General features: G+C 50.6%; 31 non-coding genes across 31 annotated transcripts; all 31 read right to left on the reverse strand.

The window, feature by feature from the left end:
* Positions 1-919: 919 nt before the first annotated feature.
* Positions 920-992, reverse strand: Trnaa-agc (transfer RNA alanine (anticodon AGC)). Its single transcript has one exon. It is a non-coding gene; the product is annotated as a tRNA-Ala (tRNA).
* A 423-nt stretch (positions 993-1,415) lies between these two features.
* Trnaa-ugc (transfer RNA alanine (anticodon UGC)) lies at positions 1,416-1,488 on the reverse strand. Its single transcript has one exon. It is a non-coding gene; the product is annotated as a tRNA-Ala (tRNA).
* A 1,058-nt stretch (positions 1,489-2,546) lies between these two features.
* On the reverse strand, positions 2,547-2,619 carry Trnaa-agc (transfer RNA alanine (anticodon AGC)). The gene has a single exon. It is a non-coding gene; the product is annotated as a tRNA-Ala (tRNA).
* A 423-nt stretch (positions 2,620-3,042) lies between these two features.
* Positions 3,043-3,115, reverse strand: Trnaa-ugc (transfer RNA alanine (anticodon UGC)). Its single transcript has one exon. It is a non-coding gene; the product is annotated as a tRNA-Ala (tRNA).
* A 1,058-nt stretch (positions 3,116-4,173) lies between these two features.
* Positions 4,174-4,246, reverse strand: Trnaa-agc (transfer RNA alanine (anticodon AGC)). Its single transcript has one exon. It is a non-coding gene; the product is annotated as a tRNA-Ala (tRNA).
* A 423-nt stretch (positions 4,247-4,669) lies between these two features.
* Positions 4,670-4,742, reverse strand: Trnaa-ugc (transfer RNA alanine (anticodon UGC)). Its single transcript has one exon. It is a non-coding gene; the product is annotated as a tRNA-Ala (tRNA).
* A 1,058-nt stretch (positions 4,743-5,800) lies between these two features.
* Trnaa-agc (transfer RNA alanine (anticodon AGC)) lies at positions 5,801-5,873 on the reverse strand. Its single transcript has one exon. It is a non-coding gene; the product is annotated as a tRNA-Ala (tRNA).
* Positions 5,874-6,296: 423 nt separating this feature from the next.
* On the reverse strand, positions 6,297-6,369 carry Trnaa-ugc (transfer RNA alanine (anticodon UGC)). Its single transcript has one exon. It is a non-coding gene; the product is annotated as a tRNA-Ala (tRNA).
* Positions 6,370-7,427: 1,058 nt separating this feature from the next.
* Positions 7,428-7,500, reverse strand: Trnaa-agc (transfer RNA alanine (anticodon AGC)). The gene has a single exon. It is a non-coding gene; the product is annotated as a tRNA-Ala (tRNA).
* A 423-nt stretch (positions 7,501-7,923) lies between these two features.
* Trnaa-ugc (transfer RNA alanine (anticodon UGC)) lies at positions 7,924-7,996 on the reverse strand. The gene has a single exon. It is a non-coding gene; the product is annotated as a tRNA-Ala (tRNA).
* Positions 7,997-9,054: 1,058 nt separating this feature from the next.
* On the reverse strand, positions 9,055-9,127 carry Trnaa-agc (transfer RNA alanine (anticodon AGC)). The gene has a single exon. It is a non-coding gene; the product is annotated as a tRNA-Ala (tRNA).
* A 423-nt stretch (positions 9,128-9,550) lies between these two features.
* On the reverse strand, positions 9,551-9,623 carry Trnaa-ugc (transfer RNA alanine (anticodon UGC)). Its single transcript has one exon. It is a non-coding gene; the product is annotated as a tRNA-Ala (tRNA).
* Positions 9,624-10,681: 1,058 nt separating this feature from the next.
* Trnaa-agc (transfer RNA alanine (anticodon AGC)) lies at positions 10,682-10,754 on the reverse strand. The gene has a single exon. It is a non-coding gene; the product is annotated as a tRNA-Ala (tRNA).
* A 423-nt stretch (positions 10,755-11,177) lies between these two features.
* On the reverse strand, positions 11,178-11,250 carry Trnaa-ugc (transfer RNA alanine (anticodon UGC)). The gene has a single exon. It is a non-coding gene; the product is annotated as a tRNA-Ala (tRNA).
* A 1,058-nt stretch (positions 11,251-12,308) lies between these two features.
* On the reverse strand, positions 12,309-12,381 carry Trnaa-agc (transfer RNA alanine (anticodon AGC)). Its single transcript has one exon. It is a non-coding gene; the product is annotated as a tRNA-Ala (tRNA).
* A 423-nt stretch (positions 12,382-12,804) lies between these two features.
* Positions 12,805-12,877, reverse strand: Trnaa-ugc (transfer RNA alanine (anticodon UGC)). The gene has a single exon. It is a non-coding gene; the product is annotated as a tRNA-Ala (tRNA).
* Positions 12,878-13,935: 1,058 nt separating this feature from the next.
* On the reverse strand, positions 13,936-14,008 carry Trnaa-agc (transfer RNA alanine (anticodon AGC)). Its single transcript has one exon. It is a non-coding gene; the product is annotated as a tRNA-Ala (tRNA).
* Positions 14,009-14,431: 423 nt separating this feature from the next.
* Trnaa-ugc (transfer RNA alanine (anticodon UGC)) lies at positions 14,432-14,504 on the reverse strand. The gene has a single exon. It is a non-coding gene; the product is annotated as a tRNA-Ala (tRNA).
* A 1,058-nt stretch (positions 14,505-15,562) lies between these two features.
* Positions 15,563-15,635, reverse strand: Trnaa-agc (transfer RNA alanine (anticodon AGC)). The gene has a single exon. It is a non-coding gene; the product is annotated as a tRNA-Ala (tRNA).
* A 423-nt stretch (positions 15,636-16,058) lies between these two features.
* On the reverse strand, positions 16,059-16,131 carry Trnaa-ugc (transfer RNA alanine (anticodon UGC)). The gene has a single exon. It is a non-coding gene; the product is annotated as a tRNA-Ala (tRNA).
* Positions 16,132-17,189: 1,058 nt separating this feature from the next.
* Trnaa-agc (transfer RNA alanine (anticodon AGC)) lies at positions 17,190-17,262 on the reverse strand. The gene has a single exon. It is a non-coding gene; the product is annotated as a tRNA-Ala (tRNA).
* Positions 17,263-17,685: 423 nt separating this feature from the next.
* Trnaa-ugc (transfer RNA alanine (anticodon UGC)) lies at positions 17,686-17,758 on the reverse strand. Its single transcript has one exon. It is a non-coding gene; the product is annotated as a tRNA-Ala (tRNA).
* A 1,058-nt stretch (positions 17,759-18,816) lies between these two features.
* Trnaa-agc (transfer RNA alanine (anticodon AGC)) lies at positions 18,817-18,889 on the reverse strand. The gene has a single exon. It is a non-coding gene; the product is annotated as a tRNA-Ala (tRNA).
* Positions 18,890-19,312: 423 nt separating this feature from the next.
* On the reverse strand, positions 19,313-19,385 carry Trnaa-ugc (transfer RNA alanine (anticodon UGC)). The gene has a single exon. It is a non-coding gene; the product is annotated as a tRNA-Ala (tRNA).
* A 1,058-nt stretch (positions 19,386-20,443) lies between these two features.
* Positions 20,444-20,516, reverse strand: Trnaa-agc (transfer RNA alanine (anticodon AGC)). Its single transcript has one exon. It is a non-coding gene; the product is annotated as a tRNA-Ala (tRNA).
* A 423-nt stretch (positions 20,517-20,939) lies between these two features.
* On the reverse strand, positions 20,940-21,012 carry Trnaa-ugc (transfer RNA alanine (anticodon UGC)). Its single transcript has one exon. It is a non-coding gene; the product is annotated as a tRNA-Ala (tRNA).
* A 1,058-nt stretch (positions 21,013-22,070) lies between these two features.
* On the reverse strand, positions 22,071-22,143 carry Trnaa-agc (transfer RNA alanine (anticodon AGC)). Its single transcript has one exon. It is a non-coding gene; the product is annotated as a tRNA-Ala (tRNA).
* Positions 22,144-22,566: 423 nt separating this feature from the next.
* Positions 22,567-22,639, reverse strand: Trnaa-ugc (transfer RNA alanine (anticodon UGC)). The gene has a single exon. It is a non-coding gene; the product is annotated as a tRNA-Ala (tRNA).
* Positions 22,640-23,697: 1,058 nt separating this feature from the next.
* Trnaa-agc (transfer RNA alanine (anticodon AGC)) lies at positions 23,698-23,770 on the reverse strand. Its single transcript has one exon. It is a non-coding gene; the product is annotated as a tRNA-Ala (tRNA).
* A 423-nt stretch (positions 23,771-24,193) lies between these two features.
* Trnaa-ugc (transfer RNA alanine (anticodon UGC)) lies at positions 24,194-24,266 on the reverse strand. Its single transcript has one exon. It is a non-coding gene; the product is annotated as a tRNA-Ala (tRNA).
* A 1,058-nt stretch (positions 24,267-25,324) lies between these two features.
* On the reverse strand, positions 25,325-25,397 carry Trnaa-agc (transfer RNA alanine (anticodon AGC)). The gene has a single exon. It is a non-coding gene; the product is annotated as a tRNA-Ala (tRNA).
* Between the last annotated feature and the right edge of the window lie 57 nt (positions 25,398-25,454).

Here is a 25,454-nt window from a genome sequence, read left to right on the forward strand (position 1 = left end):
TTCGATGCTCTGGTATTACGACTACAAATTACGTCTGTATTTAACGTCTTAAATTGAAAGGACAGTCGACTGATGACCACAGCAGTTGAGTCCCATAGTGCTCAGAGCCATTTTTTGAAAGGACAGTCACAAACCTTGTCGACAATCACACCGCGCCTGAGGTAACAAGCACATCTGAAGCCCAATTGTGCACTCGACTGTTCATGCCAACTCACTGCCTCGCACTTTACTACTGTGTACCACTCTTGTAGTCCAACTGCAAAACACTGGGCCACAACACGTTTCCGCGTCTCCATTGCACTGCGCAAACTACGAAACGCTCCCCAAACATGGCACTCACCCATGCAGACGACTTTTCCGACCTTCCACGACGCTCACGCAACGCTCACGCTAGTGAAAGCCTTATTTAGAGCTTGACGTCGCGCCCAAGCGAGTGAGCACATTTCGCCTACGGCTTAGGCCGCCCACCTAGTGTGGCTGCTCGGTGTCTGCAGGCAGCGAGGGGCTGCAAGCTTCCCGTGTTCGCGCCTGTGTCACCTCTGCTTGCTTGTCAGAGACAGAGTATCGCAAAACATACAACTCACTCCATGAATTGATTGCTACGGCATCTGTCATCAGCAGTCACAACTAGCAACACCAGTAGCAGCCGACTGCACGTAAAGAATGGGAATGTGCAGTGGGATTTTTGTGAACTCGGCGCAAGGCAGATCTTTCCGACATAGGTTTGAGAATCTTAAGGGCAGACTTGTACTGTTTCTAAATTCAGTGTAGCGGTGGGAGGAGGGTGCTTCCTGCGCGTAACATCACGCTTGCCAGTTGTGACTGCTAATCGTTCGCTCGTATCTGCCTTGACACATTCGCTGGCTGTGAATTATCCCACTTGCGTGGCAGTGTGCGCATGTAGGTGTGTTAAAAATTCTGGAGGCGCTGGGTATCGATCCCAGTACCTCTCGCATGCTAAGCGAGCGCTCTACCATCTGAGCTACGCCCCCTGATGACAAATAGTGCTACATACAACCATATCAATATCACAGACCCCTTGCACTCCCATTATTCCGCAGACAAACACTATTCTCAATGTGTCCGTGAGGGTGTCTTTCAGGTTTCCTGCATTCTGTATCGAATCGTAGTTGGCCAAAATTAAAGTGGCGCGCACAACGTCGAAAATAGCGTTCGGCCACCGCTCTGAGTAAGACGAACGTGTTGTCCACTCTCTAGACTTCTTTGAGGTTAGGCCGTTATACCTAAGACAGATTTGCACTCGATGACACCTCGACAACAGCCGGTCCTCACATTTACGTCTTGCTCTCCTTACGTCAGTATACATCACATGAGCTGTGACGCTGGCTTTGCAACATCTTGCGTGTCTTTAGGCTCGCCGCGACCAACACTTACCATGCACTGTCCACAAAACATGGAGGCGCCGGGGCTTGAACCCGGTACCTTTCACATGCAAAGCGAACGCTCTACCAACTGAGCTACGCCCCCAAGCGCAACAAAGCTGCGCTGTTTTCCATTCTTTGCTACTCTGATGTGCACGGACCTGATGGTTGGTTGGTTTGTAGGGGTGAAGGGACCAGTGTACAAAGGCGCGGTCAAGTTCATATACACAAGAGTTCCAAGTAGTTTCGATGCTCTGGTATTACGACTACAAATTACGTCTGTATTTAACGTCTTAAATTGAAAGGACAGTCGACTGATGACCACAGCAGTTGAGTCCCATAGTGCTCAGAGCCATTTTTTGAAAGGACAGTCACAAACCTTGTCGACAATCACACCGCGCCTGAGGTAACAAGCACATCTGTAGCCCAATTGTGCACTCGACTGTTCATGCCAACTCACTGCCTCGCACTTTACTACTGTGTACCACTCTTGTCGTCCAACTGCAAAACACTGGGCCACAACACGTTTCCGCGTCTCCATTGCACTGCGCAAACTACGAAACGCTCCCCAAACATGGCACTCACCCATGCAGACGACTTTTCCGACCTTCCACGACGCTCACGCAACGCTCACGCTAGTGAAAGCCTTATTTAGAGCTTGACGTCGCGCCCAAGCGAGTGAGCACATTTCGCCTACGGCTTAGGCCGCCCACCTAGTGTGGCTGCTCGGTGTCTGCAGGCAGCGAGGGGCTGCAAGCTTCCCGTGTTCGCGCCTGTGTCACCTCTGCTTGCTTGTCAGAGACAGAGTATCGCAAAACATACAACTCACTCCATGAATTGATTGCTACGGCATCTGTCATCAGCAGTCACAACTAGCAACACCAGTAGCAGCCGACTGCACGTAAAGAATGGGAATGTGCAGTGGGATTTTTGTGAACTCGGCGCAAGGCAGATCTTTCCGACATAGGTTTGAGAATCTTAAGGGCAGACTTGTACTGTTTCTAAATTCAGTGTAGCGGTGGGAGGAGGGTGCTTCCTGCGCGTAACATCACGCTTGCCAGTTGTGACTGCTAATCGTTCGCTCGTATCTGCCTTGACACATTCGCTGGCTGTGAATTATCCCACTTGCGTGGCAGTGTGCGCATGTAGGTGTGTTAAAAATTCTGGAGGCGCTGGGTATCGATCCCAGTACCTCTCGCATGCTAAGCGAGCGCTCTACCATCTGAGCTACGCCCCCTGATGACAAATAGTGCTACATACAACCATATCAATATCACAGACCCCTTGCACTCCCATTATTCCGCAGACAAACACTATTCTCAATGTGTCCGTGAGGGTGTCTTTCAGGTTTCCTGCATTCTGTATCGAATCGTAGTTGGCCAAAATTAAAGTGGCGCGCACAACGTCGAAAATAGCGTTCGGCCACCGCTCTGAGTAAGACGAACGTGTTGTCCACTCTCTAGACTTCTTTGAGGTTAGGCCGTTATACCTAAGACAGATTTGCACTCGATGACACCTCGACAACAGCCGGTCCTCACATTTACGTCTTGCTCTCCTTACGTCAGTATACATCACATGAGCTGTGACGCTGGCTTTGCAACATCTTGCGTGTCTTTAGGCTCGCCGCGACCAACACTTACCATGCACTGTCCACAAAACATGGAGGCGCCGGGGCTTGAACCCGGTACCTTTCACATGCAAAGCGAACGCTCTACCAACTGAGCTACGCCCCCAAGCGCAACAAAGCTGCGCTGTTTTCCATTCTTTGCTACTCTGATGTGCACGGACCTGATGGTTGGTTGGTTTGTAGGGGTGAAGGGACCAGTGTACAAAGGCGCGGTCAAGTTCATATACACAAGAGTTCCAAGTAGTTTCGATGCTCTGGTATTACGACTACAAATTACGTCTGTATTTAACGTCTTAAATTGAAAGGACAGTCGACTGATGACCACAGCAGTTGAGTCCCATAGTGCTCAGAGCCATTTTTTGAAAGGACAGTCACAAACCTTGTCGACAATCACACCGCGCCTGAGGTAACAAGCACATCTGAAGCCCAATTGTGCACTCGACTGTTCATGCCAACTCACTGCCTCGCACTTTACTACTGTGTACCACTCTTGTCGTCCAACTGCAAAACACTGGGCCACAACACGTTTCCGCGTCTCCATTGCACTGCGCAAACTACGAAACGCTCCCCAAACATGGCACTCACCCATGCAGACGACTTTTCCGACCTTCCACGACGCTCACGCAACGCTCACGCTAGTGAAAGCCTTATTTAGAGCTTGACGTCGCGCCCAAGCGAGTGAGCACATTTCGCCTACGGCTTAGGCCGCCCACCTAGTGTGGCTGCTCGGTGTCTGCAGGCAGCGAGGGGCTGCAAGCTTCCCGTGTTCGCGCCTGTGTCACCTCTGCTTGCTTGTCAGAGACAGAGTATCGCAAAACATACAACTCACTCCATGAATTGATTGCTACGGCATCTGTCATCAGCAGTCACAACTAGCAACACCAGTAGCAGCCGACTGCACGTAAAGAATGGGAATGTGCAGTGGGATTTTTGTGAACTCGGCGCAAGGCAGATCTTTCCGACATAGGTTTGAGAATCTTAAGGGCAGACTTGTACTGTTTCTAAATTCAGTGTAGCGGTGGGAGGAGGGTGCTTCCTGCGCGTAACATCACGCTTGCCAGTTGTGACTGCTAATCGTTCGCTCGTATCTGCCTTGACACATTCGCTGGCTGTGAATTATCCCACTTGCGTGGCAGTGTGCGCATGTAGGTGTGTTAAAAATTCTGGAGGCGCTGGGTATCGATCCCAGTACCTCTCGCATGCTAAGCGAGCGCTCTACCATCTGAGCTACGCCCCCTGATGACAAATAGTGCTACATACAACCATATCAATATCACAGACCCCTTGCACTCCCATTATTCCGCAGACAAACACTATTCTCAATGTGTCCGTGAGGGTGTCTTTCAGGTTTCCTGCATTCTGTATCGAATCGTAGTTGGCCAAAATTAAAGTGGCGCGCACAACGTCGAAAATAGCGTTCGGCCACCGCTCTGAGTAAGACGAACGTGTTGTCCACTCTCTAGACTTCTTTGAGGTTAGGCCGTTATACCTAAGACAGATTTGCACTCGATGACACCTCGACAACAGCCGGTCCTCACATTTACGTCTTGCTCTCCTTACGTCAGTATACATCACATGAGCTGTGACGCTGGCTTTGCAACATCTTGCGTGTCTTTAGGCTCGCCGCGACCAACACTTACCATGCACTGTCCACAAAACATGGAGGCGCCGGGGCTTGAACCCGGTACCTTTCACATGCAAAGCGAACGCTCTACCAACTGAGCTACGCCCCCAAGCGCAACAAAGCTGCGCTGTTTTCCATTCTTTGCTACTCTGATGTGCACGGACCTGATGGTTGGTTGGTTTGTAGGGGTGAAGGGACCAGTGTACAAAGGCGCGGTCAAGTTCATATACACAAGAGTTCCAAGTAGTTTCGATGCTCTGGTATTACGACTACAAATTACGTCTGTATTTAACGTCTTAAATTGAAAGGACAGTCGACTGATGACCACAGCAGTTGAGTCCCATAGTGCTCAGAGCCATTTTTTGAAAGGACAGTCACAAACCTTGTCGACAATCACACCGCGCCTGAGGTAACAAGCACATCTGAAGCCCAATTGTGCACTCGACTGTTCATGCCAACTCACTGCCTCGCACTTTACTACTGTGTACCACTCTTGTCGTCCAACTGCAAAACACTGGGCCACAACACGTTTCCGCGTCTCCATTGCACTGCGCAAACTACGAAACGCTCCCCAAACATGGCACTCACCCATGCAGACGACTTTTCCGACCTTCCACGACGCTCACGCAACGCTCACGCTAGTGAAAGCCTTATTTAGAGCTTGACGTCGCGCCCAAGCGAGTGAGCACATTTCGCCTACGGCTTAGGCCGCCCACCTAGTGTGGCTGCTCGGTGTCTGCAGGCAGCGAGGGGCTGCAAGCTTCCCGTGTTCGCGCCTGTGTCACCTCTGCTTGCTTGTCAGAGACAGAGTATCGCAAAACATACAACTCACTCCATGAATTGATTGCTACGGCATCTGTCATCAGCAGTCACAACTAGCAACACCAGTAGCAGCCGACTGCACGTAAAGAATGGGAATGTGCAGTGGGATTTTTGTGAACTCGGCGCAAGGCAGATCTTTCCGACATAGGTTTGAGAATCTTAAGGGCAGACTTGTACTGTTTCTAAATTCAGTGTAGCGGTGGGAGGAGGGTGCTTCCTGCGCGTAACATCACGCTTGCCAGTTGTGACTGCTAATCGTTCGCTCGTATCTGCCTTGACACATTCGCTGGCTGTGAATTATCCCACTTGCGTGGCAGTGTGCGCATGTAGGTGTGTTAAAAATTCTGGAGGCGCTGGGTATCGATCCCAGTACCTCTCGCATGCTAAGCGAGCGCTCTACCATCTGAGCTACGCCCCCTGATGACAAATAGTGCTACATACAACCATATCAATATCACAGACCCCTTGCACTCCCATTATTCCGCAGACAAACACTATTCTCAATGTGTCCGTGAGGGTGTCTTTCAGGTTTCCTGCATTCTGTATCGAATCGTAGTTGGCCAAAATTAAAGTGGCGCGCACAACGTCGAAAATAGCGTTCGGCCACCGCTCTGAGTAAGACGAACGTGTTGTCCACTCTCTAGACTTCTTTGAGGTTAGGCCGTTATACCTAAGACAGATTTGCACTCGATGACACCTCGACAACAGCCGGTCCTCACATTTACGTCTTGCTCTCCTTACGTCAGTATACATCACATGAGCTGTGACGCTGGCTTTGCAACATCTTGCGTGTCTTTAGGCTCGCCGCGACCAACACTTACCATGCACTGTCCACAAAACATGGAGGCGCCGGGGCTTGAACCCGGGACCTTTCACATGCAAAGCGAACGCTCTACCAACTGAGCTACGCCCCCAAGCGCAACAAAGCTGCGCTGTTTTCCATTCTTTGCTACTCTGATGTGCACGGACCTGATGGTTGGTTGGTTTGTAGGGGTGAAGGGACCAGTGTACAAAGGCGCGGTCAAGTTCATATACACAAGAGTTCCAAGTAGTTTCGATGCTCTGGTATTACGACTACAAATTACGTCTGTATTTAACGTCTTAAATTGAAAGGACAGTCGACTGATGACCACAGCAGTTGAGTCCCATAGTGCTCAGAGCCATTTTTTGAAAGGACAGTCACAAACCTTGTCGACAATCACACCGCGCCTGAGGTAACAAGCACATCTGAAGCCCAATTGTGCACTCGACTGTTCATGCCAACTCACTGCCTCGCACTTTACTACTGTGTACCACTCTTGTCGTCCAACTGCAAAACACTGGGCCACAACACGTTTCCGCGTCTCCATTGCACTGCGCAAACTACGAAACGCTCCCCAAACATGGCACTCACCCATGCAGACGACTTTTCCGACCTTCCACGACGCTCACGCAACGCTCACGCTAGTGAAAGCCTTATTTAGAGCTTGACGTCGCGCCCAAGCGAGTGAGCACATTTCGCCTACGGCTTAGGCCGCCCACCTAGTGTGGCTGCTCGGTGTCTGCAGGCAGCGAGGGGCTGCAAGCTTCCCGTGTTCGCGCCTGTGTCACCTCTGCTTGCTTGTCAGAGACAGAGTATCGCAAAACATACAACTCACTCCATGAATTGATTGCTACGGCATCTGTCATCAGCAGTCACAACTAGCAACACCAGTAGCAGCCGACTGCACGTAAAGAATGGGAATGTGCAGTGGGATTTTTGTGAACTCGGCGCAAGGCAGATCTTTCCGACATAGGTTTGAGAATCTTAAGGGCAGACTTGTACTGTTTCTAAATTCAGTGTAGCGGTGGGAGGAGGGTGCTTCCTGCGCGTAACATCACGCTTGCCAGTTGTGACTGCTAATCGTTCGCTCGTATCTGCCTTGACACATTCGCTGGCTGTGAATTATCCCACTTGCGTGGCAGTGTGCGCATGTAGGTGTGTTAAAAATTCTGGAGGCGCTGGGTATCGATCCCAGTACCTCTCGCATGCTAAGCGAGCGCTCTACCATCTGAGCTACGCCCCCTGATGACAAATAGTGCTACATACAACCATATCAATATCACAGACCCCTTGCACTCCCATTATTCCGCAGACAAACACTATTCTCAATGTGTCCGTGAGGGTGTCTTTCAGGTTTCCTGCATTCTGTATCGAATCGTAGTTGGCCAAAATTAAAGTGGCGCGCACAACGTCGAAAATAGCGTTCGGCCACCGCTCTGAGTAAGACGAACGTGTTGTCCACTCTCTAGACTTCTTTGAGGTTAGGCCGTTATACCTAAGACAGATTTGCACTCGATGACACCTCGACAACAGCCGGTCCTCACATTTACGTCTTGCTCTCCTTACGTCAGTATACATCACATGAGCTGTGACGCTGGCTTTGCAACATCTTGCGTGTCTTTAGGCTCGCCGCGACCAACACTTACCATGCACTGTCCACAAAACATGGAGGCGCCGGGGCTTGAACCCGGGACCTTTCACATGCAAAGCGAACGCTTTACCAACTGAGCTACGCCCCCAAGCGCAACAAAGCTGCGCTGTTTTCCATTCTTTGCTACTCTGATGTGCACGGACCTGATGGTTGGTTGGTTTGTAGGGGTGAAGGGACCAGTGTACAAAGGCGCGGTCAAGTTCATATACACAAGAGTTCCAAGTAGTTTCGATGCTCTGGTATTACGACTACAAATTACGTCTGTATTTAACGTCTTAAATTGAAAGGACAGTCGACTGATGACCACAGCAGTTGAGTCCCATAGTGCTCAGAGCCATTTTTTGAAAGGACAGTCACAAACCTTGTCGACAATCACACCGCGCCTGAGGTAACAAGCACATCTGAAGCCCAATTGTGCACTCGACTGTTCATGCCAACTCACTGCCTCGCACTTTACTACTGTGTACCACTCTTGTCGTCCAACTGCAAAACACTGGGCCACAACACGTTTCCGCGTCTCCATTGCACTGCGCAAACTACGAAACGCTCCCCAAACATGGCACTCACCCATGCAGACGACTTTTCCGACCTTCCACGACGCTCACGCAACGCTCACGCTAGTGAAAGCCTTATTTAGAGCTTGACGTCGCGCCCAAGCGAGTGAGCACATTTCGCCTACGGCTTAGGCCGCCCACCTAGTGTGGCTGCTCGGTGTCTGCAGGCAGCGAGGGGCTGCAAGCTTCCCGTGTTCGCGCCTGTGTCACCTCTGCTTGCTTGTCAGAGACAGAGTATCGCAAAACATACAACTCACTCCATGAATTGATTGCTACGGCATCTGTCATCAGCAGTCACAACTAGCAACACCAGTAGCAGCCGACTGCACGTAAAGAATGGGAATGTGCAGTGGGATTTTTGTGAACTCGGCGCAAGGCAGATCTTTCCGACATAGGTTTGAGAATCTTAAGGGCAGACTTGTACTGTTTCTAAATTCAGTGTAGCGGTGGGAGGAGGGTGCTTCCTGCGCGTAACATCACGCTTGCCAGTTGTGACTGCTAATCGTTCGCTCGTATCTGCCTTGACACATTCGCTGGCTGTGAATTATCCCACTTGCGTGGCAGTGTGCGCATGTAGGTGTGTTAAAAATTCTGGAGGCGCTGGGTATCGATCCCAGTACCTCTCGCATGCTAAGCGAGCGCTCTACCATCTGAGCTACGCCCCCTGATGACAAATAGTGCTACATACAACCATATCAATATCACAGACCTCTTGCACTCCCATTATTCCGCAGACAAACACTATTCTCAATGTGTCCGTGAGGGTGTCTTTCAGGTTTCCTGCATTCTGTATCGAATCGTAGTTGGCCAAAATTAAAGTGGCGCGCACAACGTCGAAAATAGCGTTCGGCCACCGCTCTGAGTAAGACGAACGTGTTGTCCACTCTCTAGACTTCTTTGAGGTTAGGCCGTTATACCTAAGACAGATTTGCACTCGATGACACCTCGACAACAGCCGGTCCTCACATTTACGTCTTGCTCTCCTTACGTCAGTATACATCACATGAGCTGTGACGCTGGCTTTGCAACATCTTGCGTGTCTTTAGGCTCGCCGCGACCAACACTTACCATGCACTGTCCACAAAACATGGAGGCGCCGGGGCTTGAACCCGGGACCTTTCACATGCAAATCGAACGCTCTACCAACTGAGCTACGCCCCCAAGCGCAACAAAGCTGCGCTGTTTTCCATTCTTTGCTACTCTGATGTGCACGGACCTGATGGTTGGTTGGTTTGTAGGGGTGAAGGGACCAGTGTACAAAGGCGCGGTCAAGTTCATATACACAAGAGTTCCAAGTAGTTTCGATGCTCTGGTATTACGACTACAAATTACGTCTGTATTTAACGTCTTAAATTGAAAGGACAGTCGACTGATGACCACAGCAGTTGAGTCCCATAGTGCTCAGAGCCATTTTTTGAAAGGACAGTCACAAACCTTGTCGACAATCACACCGCGCCTGAGGTAACAAGCACATCTGAAGCCCAATTGTGCACTCGACTGTTCATGCCAACTCACTGCCTCGCACTTTACTACTGTGTACCACTCTTGTCGTCCAACTGCAAAACACTGGGCCACAACACGTTTCCGCGTCTCCATTGCACTGCGCAAACTACGAAACGCTCCCCAAACATGGCACTCACCCATGCAGACGACTTTTCCGACTTTCCACGACGCTCACGCAACGCTCACGCTAGTGAAAGCCTTATTTAGAGCTTGACGTCGCGCCCAAGCGAGTGAGCACATTTCGCCTACGGCTTAGGCCGCCCACCTAGTGTGGCTGCTCGGTGTCTGCAGGCAGCGAGGGGCTGCAAGCTTCCCGTGTTCGCGCCTGTGTCACCTCTGCTTGCTTGTCAGAGACAGAGTATCGCAAAACATACAACTCACTCCATGAATTGATTGCTACGGCATCTGTCATCAGCAGTCACAACTAGCAACACCAGTAGCAGCCGACTGCACGTAAAGAATGGGAATGTGCAGTGGGATTTTTGTGAACTCGGCGCAAGGCAGATCTTTCCGACATAGGTTTGAGAATCTTAAGGGCAGACTTGTACTGTTTCTAAATTCAGTGTAGCGGTGGGAGGAGGGTGCTTCCTGCGCGTAACATCACGCTTGCCAGTTGTGACTGCTAATCGTTCGCTCGTATCTGCCTTGACACATTCGCTGGCTGTGAATTATCCCACTTGCGTGGCAGTGTGCGCATGTAGGTGTGTTAAAAATTCTGGAGGCGCTGGGTATCGATCCCAGTACCTCTCGCATGCTAAGCGAGCGCTCTACTATCTGAGCTACGCCCCCTGATGACAAATAGTGCTACATACAACCATATCAATATCACAGACCCCTTGCACTCCCATTATTCCGCAGACAAACACTATTCTCAATGTGTCCGTGAGGGTGTCTTTCAGGTTTCCTGCATTCTGTATCGAATCGTAGTTGGCCAAAATTAAAGTGGCGCGCACAACGTCGAAAATAGCGTTCGGCCACCGCTCTGAGTAAGACGAACGTGTTGTCCACTCTCTAGACTTCTTTGAGGTTAGGCCGTTATACCTAAGACAGATTTGCACTCGATGACACCTCGACAACAGCCGGTCCTCACATTTACGTCTTGCTCTCCTTACGTCAGTATACATCACATGAGCTGTGACGCTGGCTTTGCAACATCTTGCGTGTCTTTAGGCTCGCCGCGACCAACACTTACCATGCACTGTCCACAAAACATGGAGGCGCCGGGGCTTGAACCCGGGACCTTTCACATGCAAAGCGAACGCTCTACCAACTGAGCTACGCCCCCAAGCGCAACAAAGCTGCGCTGTTTTCCATTCTTTGCTACTCTGATGTGCACGGACCTGATGGTTGGTTGGTTTGTAGGGGTGAAGGGACCAGTGTACAAAGGCGCGGTCAAGTTCATATACACAAGGGTTCCAAGTAGTTTCGATGCTCTGGTATTACGACTACAAATTACGTCTGTATTTAACGTCTTAAATTGAAAGGACAGTCGACTGATGACCACAGCAGTTGAGTCCCATAGTGCTCAGAGCCATTTTTTGAAAGGACAGTCACAAACCTTGTCGACAATCACACCGCGCCTGAGGTAACAAGCACATCTGAAGCCCAATTGTGCACTCGACTGTTCATGCCAACTCACTGCCTCGCACTTTACTACTGTGTACCACTCTTGTAGTCCAACTGCAAAACACTGGGCCACAACACGTTTCCGCGTCTCCATTGCACTGCGCAAACTACGAAACGCTCCCCAAACATGGCACTCACCCATGCAGACGACTTTTCCGACCTTCCACGACGCTCACGCAACGCTCACGCTAGTGAAAGCCTTATTTAGAGCTTGACGTCGCGCCCAAGCGAGTGAGCACATTTCGCCTACGGCTTAGGCCGCCCACCTAGTGTGGCTGCTCGGTGTCTGCAGGCAGCGAGGGGCTGCAAGCTTCCCGTGTTCGCGCCTGTGTCACCTCTGCTTGCTTGTCAGAGACAGAGTATCGCAAAACATACAACTCACTCCATGAATTGATTGCTACGGCATCTGTCATCAGCAGTCACAACTAGCAACACCAGTAGCAGCCGACTGCACGTAAAGAATGGGAATGTGCAGTGGGATTTTTGTGAACTCGGCGCAAGGCAGATCTTTCCGACATAGGTTTGAGAATCTTAAGGGCAGACTTGTACTGTTTCTAAATTCAGTGTAGCGGTGGGAGGAGGGTGCTTCCTGCGCGTAACATCACGCTTGCCAGTTGTGACTGCTAATCGTTCGCTCGTATCTGCCTTGACACATTCGCTGGCTGTGAATTATCCCACTTGCGTGGCAGTGTGCGCATGTAGGTGTGTTAAAAATTCTGGAGGCGCTGGGTATCGATCCCAGTACCTCTCGCATGCTAAGCGAGCGCTCTACTATCTGAGCTACGCCCCCTGATGACAAATAGTGCTACATACAACCATATCAATATCACAGACCCCTTGCACTCCCATTATTCCGCAGACAAACACTATTCTCAATGTGTCCGTGAGGGTGTCTTTCAGGTTTCCTGCATTCTGTATCGAATCGTAGTTGGCCAAAATTAAAGTGGCGCGCACAACGTCGAAAATAGCGTTCGGCCACCGCTCTGAGTAAGACGAACGTGTTGTCCACTCTCTAGACTTCTTTGAGGTTAGGCCGTTATACCTAAGACAGATTTGCACTCGATGACACCTCGACAACAGCCGGTCCTCACATTTACGTCTTGCTCTCCTTACGTCAGTATACATCACATGAGCTGTGACGCTGGCTTTGCAACATCTTGCGTGTCTTTAGGCTCGCCGCGACCAACACTTACCATGCACTGTCCACAAAACATGGAGGCGCCGGGGCTTGAACCCGGGACCTTTCACATGCAAAGCGAACGCTCTACCAACTGAGCTACGCCCCCAAGCGCAACAAAGCTGCGCTGTTTTCCATTCTTTGCTACTCTGATGTGCACGGACCTGATGGTTGGTTGGTTTGTAGGGGTGAAGGGACCAGTGTACAAAGGCGCGGTCAAGTTCATATACACAAGGGTTCCAAGTAGTTTCGATGCTCTGGTATTACGACTACAAATTACGTCTGTATTTAACGTCTTAAATTGAAAGGACAGTCGACTGATGACCACAGCAGTTGAGTCCCATAGTGCTCAGAGCCATTTTTTGAAAGGACAGTCACAAACCTTGTCGACAATCACACCGCGCCTGAGGTAACAAGCACATCTGAAGCCCAATTGTGCACTCGACTGTTCATGCCAACTCACTGCCTCGCACTTTACTACTGTGTACCACTCTTGTAGTCCAACTGCAAAACACTGGGCCACAACACGTTTCCGCGTCTCCATTGCACTGCGCAAACTACGAAACGCTCCCCAAACATGGCACTCACCCATGCAGACGACTTTTCCGACCTTCCACGACGCTCACGCAACGCTCACGCTAGTGAAAGCCTTATTTAGAGCTTGACGTCGCGCCCAAGCGAGTGAGCACATTTCGCCTACGGCTTAGGCCGCCCACCTAGTGTGGCTGCTCGGTGTCTGCAGGCAGCGAGGGGCTGCAAGCTTCCCGTGTTCGCGCCTGTGTCACCTCTGCTTGCTTGTCAGAGACAGAGTATCGCAAAACATACAACTCACTCCATGAATTGATTGCTACGGCATCTGTCATCAGCAGTCACAACTAGCAACACCAGTAGCAGCCGACTGCACGTAAAGAATGGGAATGTGCAGTGGGATTTTTGTGAACTCGGCGCAAGGCAGATCTTTCCGACATAGGTTTGAGAATCTTAAGGGCAGACTTGTACTGTTTCTAAATTCAGTGTAGCGGTGGGAGGAGGGTGCTTCCTGCGCGTAACATCACGCTTGCCAGTTGTGACTGCTAATCGTTCGCTCGTATCTGCCTTGACACATTCGCTGGCTGTGAATTATCCCACTTGCGTGGCAGTGTGCGCATGTAGGTGTGTTAAAAATTCTGGAGGCGCTGGGTATCGATCCCAGTACCTCTCGCATGCTAAGCGAGCGCTCTACTATCTGAGCTACGCCCCCTGATTACAAATAGTGCTACATACAACCATATCAATATCACAGACCCCTTGCACTCCCATTATTCCGCAGACAAACACTATTCTCAATGTGTCCGTGAGGGTGTCTTTCAGGTTTCCTGCATTCTGTATCGAATCGTAGTTGGCCAAAATTAAAGTGGCGCGCACAACGTCGAAAATAGCGTTCGGCCACCGCTCTGAGTAAGACGAACGTGTTGTCCACTCTCTAGACTTCTTTGAGGTTAGGCCGTTATACCTAAGACAGATTTGCACTCGATGACACCTCGACAACAGCCGGTCCTCACATTTACGTCTTGCTCTCCTTACGTCAGTATACATCACATGAGCTGTGACGCTGGCTTTGCAACATCTTGCGTGTCTTTAGGCTCGCCGCGACCAACACTTACCATGCACTGTCCACAAAACATGGAGGCGCCGGGGCTTGAACCCGGGACCTTTCACATGCAAAGCGAACGCTCTACCAACTGAGCTACGCCCCCAAGCGCAACAAAGCTGCGCTGTTTTCCATTCTTTGCTACTCTGATGTGCACGGACCTGATGGTTGGTTGGTTTGTAGGGGTGAAGGGACCAGTGTACAAAGGCGCGGTCAAGTTCATATACACAAGAGTTCCAAGTAGTTTCGATGCTCTGGTATTACGACTACAAATTACGTCTGTATTTAACGTCTTAAATTGAAAGGACAGTCGACTGATGACCACAGCAGTTGAGTCCCATAGTGCTCAGAGCCATTTTTTGAAAGGACAGTCACAAACCTTGTCGACAATCACACCGCGCCTGAGGTAACAAGCACATCTGAAGCCCAATTGTGCACTCGACTGTTCATGCCAACTCACTGCCTCGCACTTTACTACTGTGTACCACTCTTGTAGTCCAACTGCAAAACACTGGGCCACAACACGTTTCCGCGTCTCCATTGCACTGCGCAAACTACGAAACGCTCCCCAAACATGGCACTCACCCATGCAGACGACTTTTCCGACCTTCCACGACGCTCACGCAACGCTCACGCTAGTGAAAGCCTTATTTAGAGCTTGACGTCGCGCCCAAGCGAGTGAGCACATTTCGCCTACGGCTTAGGCCGCCCACCTAGTGTGGCTGCTCGGTGTCTGCAGGCAGCGAGGGGCTGCAAGCTTCCCGTGTTCGCGCCTGTGTCACCTCTGCTTGCTTGTCAGAGACAGAGTATCGCAAAACATACAACTCACTCCATGAATTGATTGCTACGGCATCTGTCATCAGCAGTCACAACTAGCAACACCAGTAGCAGCCGACTGCACGTAAAGAATGGGAATGTGCAGTGGGATTTTTGTGAACTCGGCGCAAGGCAGATCTTTCCGACATAGGTTTGAGAATCTTAAGGGCAGACTTGTACTGTTTCTAAATTCAGTGTAGCGGTGGGAGGAGGGTGCTTCCTGCGCGTAACATCACGCTTGCCAGTTGTGACTGCTAATCGTTCGCTCGTATCTGCCTTGACACATTCGCTGGCTGTGAATTATCCCACTTGCGTGGCAGTGTGCGCATGTAGGTGTGTTAAAAATTCTGGAGGCGCTGGGTATCGATCCCAGTACCTCTCGCATGCTAAGCGAGCGCTCTACTATCTGAGCTACGCCCCCTGATGACAAATAGTGCTACATACAACCATATCAATATCACAGACCCCTTGCACTCCCATTATTCCGCAGACAAACACTATTCTCAATGTGTCCGTGAGGGTGTCTTTCAGGTTTCCTGCATTCTGTATCGAATCGTAGTTGGCCAAAATTAAAGTGGCGCGCACAACGTCGAAAATAGCGTTCGGCCACCGCTCTGAGTAAGACGAACGTGTTGTCCACTCTCTAGACTTCTTTGAGGTTAGGCCGTTATACCTAAGACAGATTTGCACTCGATGACACCTCGACAACAGCCGGTCCTCACATTTACGTCTTGCTCTCCTTACGTCAGTATACATCACATGAGCTGTGACGCTGGCTTTGCAACATCTTGCGTGTCTTTAGGCTCGCCGCGACCAACACTTACCATGCACTGTCCACAAAACATGGAGGCGCCGGGGCTTGAACCCGGGACCTTTCACATGCAAAGCGAACGCTCTACCAACTGAGCTACGCCCCCAAGCGCAACAAAGCTGCGCTGTTTTCCATTCTTTGCTACTCTGATGTGCACGGACCTGATGGTTGGTTGGTTTGTAGGGGTGAAGGGACCAGTGTACAAAGGCGCGGTCAAGTTCATATACACAAGAGTTCCAAGTAGTTTCGATGCTCTGGTATTACGACTACAAATTACGTCTGTATTTAACGTCTTAAATTGAAAGGACAGTCGACTGATGACCACAGCAGTTGAGTCCCATAGTGCTCAGAGCCATTTTTTGAAAGGACAGTCACAAACCTTGTCGACAATCACACCGCGCCTGAGGTAACAAGCACATCTGAAGCCCAATTGTGCACTCGACTGTTCATGCCAACTCACTGCCTCGCACTTTACTACTGTGTACCACTCTTGTAGTCCAACTGCAAAACACTGGGCCACAACACGTTTCCGCGTCTCCATTGCACTGCGCAAACTACGAAACGCTCCCCAAACATGGCACTCACCCATGCAGACGACTTTTCCGACCTTCCACGACGCTCACGCAACGCTCACGCTAGTGAAAGCCTTATTTAGAGCTTGACGTCGCGCCCAAGCGAGTGAGCACATTTCGCCTACGGCTTAGGCCGCCCACCTAGTGTGGCTGCTCGGTGTCTGCAGGCAGCGAGGGGCTGCAAGCTTCCCGTGTTCGCGCCTGTGTCACCTCTGCTTGCTTGTCAGAGACAGAGTATCGCAAAACATACAACTCACTCCATGAATTGATTGCTACGGCATCTGTCATCAGCAGTCACAACTAGCAACACCAGTAGCAGCCGACTGCACGTAAAGAATGGGAATGTGCAGTGGGATTTTTGTGAACTCGGCGCAAGGCAGATCTTTCCGACATAGGTTTGAGAATCTTAAGGGCAGACTTGTACTGTTTCTAAATTCAGTGTAGCGGTGGGAGGAGGGTGCTTCCTGCGCGTAACATCACGCTTGCCAGTTGTGACTGCTAATCGTTCGCTCGTATCTGCCTTGACACATTCGCTGGCTGTGAATTATCCCACTTGCGTGGCAGTGTGCGCATGTAGGTGTGTTAAAAATTCTGGAGGCGCTGGGTATCGATCCCAGTACCTCTCGCATGCTAAGCGAGCGCTCTACTATCTGAGCTACGCCCCCTGATGACAAATAGTGCTACATACAACCATATCAATATCACAGACCCCTTGCACTCCCATTATTCCGCAGACAAACACTATTCTCAATGTGTCCGTGAGGGTGTCTTTCAGGTTTCCTGCATTCTGTATCGAATCGTAGTTGGCCAAAATTAAAGTGGCGCGCACAACGTCGAAAATAGCGTTCGGCCACCGCTCTGAGTAAGACGAACGTGTTGTCCACTCTCTAGACTTCTTTGAGGTTAGGCCGTTATACCTAAGACAGATTTGCACTCGATGACACCTCGACAACAGCCGGTCCTCACATTTACGTCTTGCTCTCCTTACGTCAGTATACATCACATGAGCTGTGACGCTGGCTTTGCAACATCTTGCGTGTCTTTAGGCTCGCCGCGACCAACACTTACCATGCACTGTCCACAAAACATGGAGGCGCCGGGGCTTGAACCCGGGACCTTTCACATGCAAAGCGAACGCTCTACCAACTGAGCTACGCCCCCAAGCGCAACAAAGCTGCGCTGTTTTCCATTCTTTGCTACTCTGATGTGCACGGACCTGATGGTTGGTTGGTTTGTAGGGGTGAAGGGACCAGTGTACAAAGGCGCGGTCAAGTTCATATACACAAGAGTTCCAAGTAGTTTCGATGCTCTGGTATTACGACTACAAATTACGTCTGTATTTAACGTCTTAAATTGAAAGGACAGTCGACTGATGACCACAGCAGTTGAGTCCCATAGTGCTCAGAGCCATTTTTTGAAAGGACAGTCACAAACCTTGTCGACAATCACACCGCGCCTGAGGTAACAAGCACATCTGAAGCCCAATTGTGCACTCGACTGTTCATGCCAACTCACTGCCTCGCACTTTACTACTGTGTACCACTCTTGTCGTCCAACTGCAAAACACTGGGCCACAACACGTTTCCGCGTCTCCATTGCACTGCGCAAACTACGAAACGCTCCCCAAACATGGCACTCACCCATGCAGACGACTTTTCCGACCTTCCACGACGCTCACGCAACGCTCACGCTAGTGAAAGCCTTATTTAGAGCTTGACGTCGCGCCCAAGCGAGTGAGCACATTTCGCCTACGGCTTAGGCCGCCCACCTAGTGTGGCTGCTCGGTGTCTGCAGGCAGCGAGGGGCTGCAAGCTTCCCGTGTTCGCGCCTGTGTCACCTCTGCTTGCTTGTCAGAGACAGAGTACCGCAAAACATACAACTCACTCCATGAATTGATTGCTACGGCATCTGTCATCAGCAGTCACAACTAGCAACACCAGTAGCAGCCGACTGCACGTAAAGAATGGGAATGTGCAGTGGGATTTTTGTGAACTCGGCGCAAGGCAGATCTTTCCGACATAGGTTTGAGAATCTTAAGGGCAGACTTGTACTGTTTCTAAATTCAGTGTAGCGGTGGGAGGAGGGTGCTTCCTGCGCGTAACATCACGCTTGCCAGTTGTGACTGCTAATCGTTCGCTCGTATCTGCCTTGACACATTCGCTGGCTGTGAATTATCCCACTTGCGTGGCAGTGTGCGCATGTAGGTGTGTTAAAAATTCTGGAGGCGCTGGGTATCGATCCCAGTACCTCTCGCATGCTAAGCGAGCGCTCTACCATCTGAGCTACGTCCCCTGATGACAAATAGTGCTACATACAACCATATCAATATCACAGACCCCTTGCACTCCCATTATTCCGCAGACAAACACTATTCTCAATGTGTCCGTGAGGGTGTCTTTCAGGTTTCCTGCATTCTGTATCGAATCGTAGTTGGCCAAAATTAAAGTGGCGCGCACAACGTCGAAAATAGCGTTCGGCCACCGCTCTGAGTAAGACGAACGTGTTGTCCACTCTCTAGACTTCTTTGAGGTTAGGCCGTTATACCTAAGACAGATTTGCACTCGATGACACCTCGACAACAGCCGGTCCTCACATTTACGTCTTGCTCTCCTTACGTCAGTATACATCACATGAGCTGTGACGCTGGCTTTGCAATATCTTGCGTGTCTTTAGGCTCGCCGCGACCAACACTTACCATGCACTGTCCACAAAACATGGAGGCGCCGGGGCTTGAACCCGGTACCTTTCACATGCAAAGCGAACGCTCTACCAATTGAGCTACGCCCCCAAGCGCAACAAAGCTGCGCTGTTTTCCATTCTTTGCTACTCTGATGTGCACGGACCTGATGGTTGGTTGGTTTGTAGGGGTGAAGGGACCAGTGTACAAAGGCGCGGTCAAGTTCATATACACAAGAGTTCCAAGTAGTTTCGATGCTCTGGTATTACGACTACAAATTACGTCTGTATTTAACGTCTTAAATTGAAAGGACAGTCGACTGATGACCACAGCAGTTGAGTCCCATAGTGCTCAGAGCCATTTTTTGAAAGGACAGTCACAAACCTTGTCGACAATCACACCGCGCCTGAGGTAACAAGCACATCTGAAGCCCAATTGTGCACTCGACTGTTCATGCCAACTCACTGCCTCGCACTTTACTACTGTGTACCACTCTTGTCGTCCAACTGCAAAACACTGGGCCACAACACGTTTCCGCGTCTCCATTGCACTGCGCAAACTACGAAACGCTCCCCAAACATGGCACTCACCCATGCAGACGACTTTTCCGACCTTCCACGACGCTCACGCAACGCTCACGCTAGTGAAAGCCTTATTTAGAGCTTGACGTCGCGCCCAAGCGAGTGAGCACATTTCGCCTACGGCTTAGGCCGCCCACCTAGTGTGGCTGCTCGGTGTCTGCAGGCAGCGAGGGGCTGCAAGCTTCCCGTGTTCGCGCCTGTGTCACCTCTGCTTGCTTGTCAGAGACAGAGTATCGCAAAACATACAACTCACTCCATGAATTGATTGCTACGGCATCTGTCATCAGCAGTCACAACTAGCAACACCAGTAGCAGCCGACTGCACGTAAAGAATGGGAATGTGCAGTGGGATTTTTGTGAACTCGGCGCAAGGCAGATCTTTCCGACATAGGTTTGAGAATCTTAAGGGCAGACTTGTACTGTTTCTAAATTCAGTGTAGCGGTGGGAGGAGGGTGCTTCCTGCGCGTAACATCACGCTTGCCAGTTGTGACTGCTAATCGTTCGCTCGTATCTGCCTTGACACATTCGCTGGCTGTGAATTATCCCACTTGCGTGGCAGTGTGCGCATGTAGGTGTGTTAAAAATTCTGGAGGCGCTGGGTATCGATCCCAGTACCTCTCGCATGCTAAGCGAGCGCTCTACCATCTGAGCTACGCCCCCTGATGACAAATAGTGCTACATACAACCATATCAATATCACAGACCCCTTGCACTCCCATTATTCCGCAGACAAACACTATTCTCAATGTGTCCGTGAGGGTGTCTTTCAGGTTTCCTGCATTCTGTATCGAATCGTAGTTGGCCAAAATTAAAGTGGCGCGCACAACGTCGAAAATAGCGTTCGGCCACCGCTCTGAGTAAGACGAACGTGTTGTCCACTCTCTAGACTTCTTTGAGGTTAGGCCGTTATACCTAAGACAGATTTGCACTCGATGACACCTCGACAACAGCCGGTCCTCACATTTACGTCTTGCTCTCCTTACGTCAGTATACATCACATGAGCTGTGACGCTGGCTTTGCAACATCTTGCGTGTCTTTAGGCTCGCCGCGACCAACACTTACCATGCACTGTCCACAAAACATGGAGGCGCCGGGGCTTGAACCCGGGACCTTTCACATGCAAAGCGAACGCTCTACCAACTGAGCTACGCCCCCAAGCGCAACAAAGCTGCGCTGTTTTCCATTCTTTGCTACTCTGATGTGCACGGACCTGATGGTTGGTTGGTTTGTAGGGGTGAAGGGACCAGTGTACAAAGGCGCGGTCAAGTTCATATACACAAGAGTTCCAAGTAGTTTCGATGCTCTGGTATTACGACTACAAATTACGTCTGTATTTAACGTCTTAAATTGAAAGGACAGTCGACTGATGACCACAGCAGTTGAGTCCCATAGTGCTCAGAGCCATTTTTTGAAAGGACAGTCACAAACCTTGTCGACAATCACACCGCGCCTGAGGTAACAAGCACATCTGAAGCCCAATTGTGCACTCGACTGTTCATGCCAACTCACTGCCTCGCACTTTACTACTGTGTACCACTCTTGTAGTCCAACTGCAAAACACTGGGCCACAACACGTTTCCGCGTCTCCATTGCACTGCGCAAACTACGAAACGCTCCCCAAACATGGCACTCACCCATGCAGACGACTTTTCCGACCTTCCACGACGCTCACGCAACGCTCACGCTAGTGAAAGCCTTATTTAGAGCTTGACGTCGCGCCCAAGCGAGTGAGCACATTTCGCCTACGGCTTAGGCCGCCCACCTAGTGTGGCTGCTCGGTGTCTGCAGGCAGCGAGGGGCTGCAAGCTTCCCGTGTTCGCGCCTGTGTCACCTCTGCTTGCTTGTCAGAGACAGAGTATCGCAAAACATACAACTCACTCCATGAATTGATTGCTACGGCATCTGTCATCAGCAGTCACAACTAGCAACACCAGTAGCAGCCGACTGCACGTAAAGAATGGGAATGTGCAGTGGGATTTTTGTGAACTCGGCGCAAGGCAGATCTTTCCGACATAGGTTTGAGAATCTTAAGGGCAGACTTGTACTGTTTCTAAATTCAGTGTAGCGGTGGGAGGAGGGTGCTTCCTGCGCGTAACATCACGCTTGCCAGTTGTGACTGCTAATCGTTCGCTCGTATCTGCCTTGACACATTCGCTGGCTGTGAATTATCCCACTTGCGTGGCAGTGTGCGCATGTAGGTGTGTTAAAAATTCTGGAGGCGCTGGGTATCGATCCCAGTACCTCTCGCATGCTAAGCGAGCGCTCTACCATCTGAGCTACGCCCCCTGATGACAAATAGTGCTACATACAACCATATCAATATCACAGACCCCTTGCACTCCCATTATTCCGCAGACAAACACTATTCTCAATGTGTCCGTGAGGGTGTCTTTCAGGTTTCCTGCATTCTGTATCGAATCGTAGTTGGCCAAAATTAAAGTGGCGCGCACAACGTCGAAAATAGCGTTCGGCCACCGCTCTGAGTAAGACGAACGTGTTGTCCACTCTCTAGACTTCTTTGAGGTTAGGCCGTTATACCTAAGACAGATTTGCACTCGATGACACCTCGACAACAGCCGGTCCTCACATTTACGTCTTGCTCTCCTTACGTCAGTATACATCACATGAGCTGTGACGCTGGCTTTGCAACATCTTGCGTGTCTTTAGGCTCGCCGCGACCAACACTTACCATGCACTGTCCACAAAACATGGAGGCGCCGGGGCTTGAACCCGGGACCTTTCACATGCAAAGCGAACGCTTTACCAACTGAGCTACGCCCCCAAGCGCAACAAAGCTGCGCTGTTTTCCATTCTTTGCTACTCTGATGTGCACGGACCTGATGGTTGGTTGGTTTGTAGGGGTGAAGGGACCAGTGTACAAAGGCGCGGTCAAGTTCATATACACAAGAGTTCCAAGTAGTTTCGATGCTCTGGTATTACGACTACAAATTACGTCTGTATTTAACGTCTTAAATTGAAAGGACAGTCGACTGATGACCACAGCAGTTGAGTCCCATAGTGCTCAGAGCCATTTTTTGAAAGGACAGTCACAAACCTTGTCGACAATCACACCGCGCCTGAGGTAACAAGCACATCTGAAGCCCAATTGTGCACTCGACTGTTCATGCCAACTCACTGCCTCGCACTTTACTACTGTGTACCACTCTTGTCGTCCAACTGCAAAACACTGGGCCACAACACGTTTCCGCGTCTCCATTGCACTGCGCAAACTACGAAACGCTCCCCAAACATGGCACTCACCCATGCAGACGACTTTTCCGACCTTCCACGACGCTCACGCAACGCTCACGCTAGTGAAAGCCTTATTTAGAGCTTGACGTCGCGCCCAAGCGAGTGAGCACATTTCGCCTACGGCTTAGGCCGCCCACCTAGTGTGGCTGCTCGGTGTCTGCAGGCAGCGAGGGGCTGCAAGCTTCCCGTGTTCGCGCCTGTGTCACCTCTGCTTGCTTGTCAGAGACAGAGTATCGCAAAACATACAACTCACTCCATGAATTGATTGCTACGGCATCTGTCATCAGCAGTCACAACTAGCAACACCAGTAGCAGCCGACTGCACGTAAAGAATGGGAATGTGCAGTGGGATTTTTGTGAACTCGGCGCAAGGCAGATCTTTCCGACATAGGTTTGAGAATCTTAAGGGCAGACTTGTACTGTTTCTAAATTCAGTGTAGCGGTGGGAGGAGGGTGCTTCCTGCGCGTAACATCACGCTTGCCAGTTGTGACTGCTAATCGTTCGCTCGTATCTGCCTTGACACATTCGCTGGCTGTGAATTATCCCACTTGCGTGGCAGTGTGCGCATGTAGGTGTGTTAAAAATTCTGGAGGCGCTGGGTATCGATCCCAGTACCTCTCGCATGCTAAGCGAGCGCTCTACCATCTGAGCTACGCCCCCTGATGACAAATAGTGCTACATACAACCATATCAATATCACAGACCCCTTGCACTCCCATTATTCCGCAGACAAACACTATTCTCAATGTGTCCGTGAGGGTGTCTTTCAGGTTTCCTGCATTCTGTATCGAATCGTAGTTGGCCAAAATTAAAGTGGCGCGCACAACGTCGAAAATAGCGTTCGGCCACCGCTCTGAGTAAGACGAACGTGTTGTCCACTCTCTAGACTTCTTTGAGGTTAGGCCGTTATACCTAAGACAGATTTGCACTCGATGACACCTCGACAACAGCCGGTCCTCACATTTACGTCTTGCTCTCCTTACGTCAGTATACATCACATGAGCTGTGACGCTGGCTTTGCAACATCTTGCGTGTCTTTAGGCTCGCCGCGACCAACACTTACCATGCACTGTCCACAAAACATGGAGGCGCCGGGGCTTGAACCCGGGACCTTTCACATGCAAATCGAACGCTCTACCAACTGAGCTACGCCCCCAAGCGCAACAAAGCTGCGCTGTTTTCCATTCTTTGCTACTCTGATGTGCACGGACCTGATGGTTGGTTGGTTTGTAGGGGTGAAGGGACCAGTGTACAAAGGCGCGGTCAAGTTCATATACACAAGAGTTCCAAGTAGTTTCGATGCTCTGGTATTACGACTACAAATTACGTCTGTATTTAACGTCTTAAATTGAAAGGACAGTCGACTGATGACCACAGCAGTTGAGTCCCATAGTGCTCAGAGCCATTTTTTGAAAGGACAGTCACAAACCTTGTCGACAATCACACCGCGCCTGAGGTAACAAGCACATCTGAAGCCCAATTGTGCACTCGACTGTTCATGCCAACTCACTGCCTCGCACTTTACTACTGTGTACCACTCTTGTCGTCCAACTGCAAAACACTGGGCCACAACACGTTTCCGCGTCTCCATTGCACTGCGCAAACTACGAAACGCTCCCCAAACATGGCACTCACCCATGCAGACGACTTTTCCGACTTTCCACGACGCTCACGCAACGCTCACGCTAGTGAAAGCCTTATTTAGAGCTTGACGTCGCGCCCAAGCGAGTGAGCACATTTCGCCTACGGCTTAGGCCGCCCACCTAGTGTGGCTGCTCGGTGTCTGCAGGCAGCGAGGGGCTGCAAGCTTCCCGTGTTCGCGCCTGTGTCACCTCTGCTTGCTTGTCAGAGACAGAGTATCGCAAAACATACAACTCACTCCATGAATTGATTGCTACGGCATCTGTCATCAGCAGTCACAACTAGCAACACCAGTAGCAGCCGACTGCACGTAAAGAATGGGAATGTGCAGTGGGATTTTTGTGAACTCGGCGCAAGGCAGATCTTTCCGACATAGGTTTGAGAATCTTAAGGGCAGACTTGTACTGTTTCTAAATTCAGTGTAGCGGTGGGAGGAGGGTGCTTCCTGCGCGTAACATCACGCTTGCCAGTTGTGACTGCTAATCGTTCGCTCGTATCTGCCTTGACACATTCGCTGGCTGTGAATTATCCCACTTGCGTGGCAGTGTGCGCATGTAGGTGTGTTAAAAATTCTGGAGGCGCTGGGTATCGATCCCAGTACCTCTCGCATGCTAAGCGAGCGCTCTACCATCTGAGCTACGCCCCCTGATGACAAATAGTGCTACATACAACCATATCAATATCACAGACCCCTTGCACTCCC

Source organism: Schistocerca nitens, chromosome 10 (assembly GCF_023898315.1).
Source record: "Schistocerca nitens isolate TAMUIC-IGC-003100 chromosome 10, iqSchNite1.1, whole genome shotgun sequence".
In the NCBI taxonomy this organism is placed as follows: domain Eukaryota; kingdom Metazoa; phylum Arthropoda; class Insecta; order Orthoptera; family Acrididae; genus Schistocerca; species Schistocerca nitens.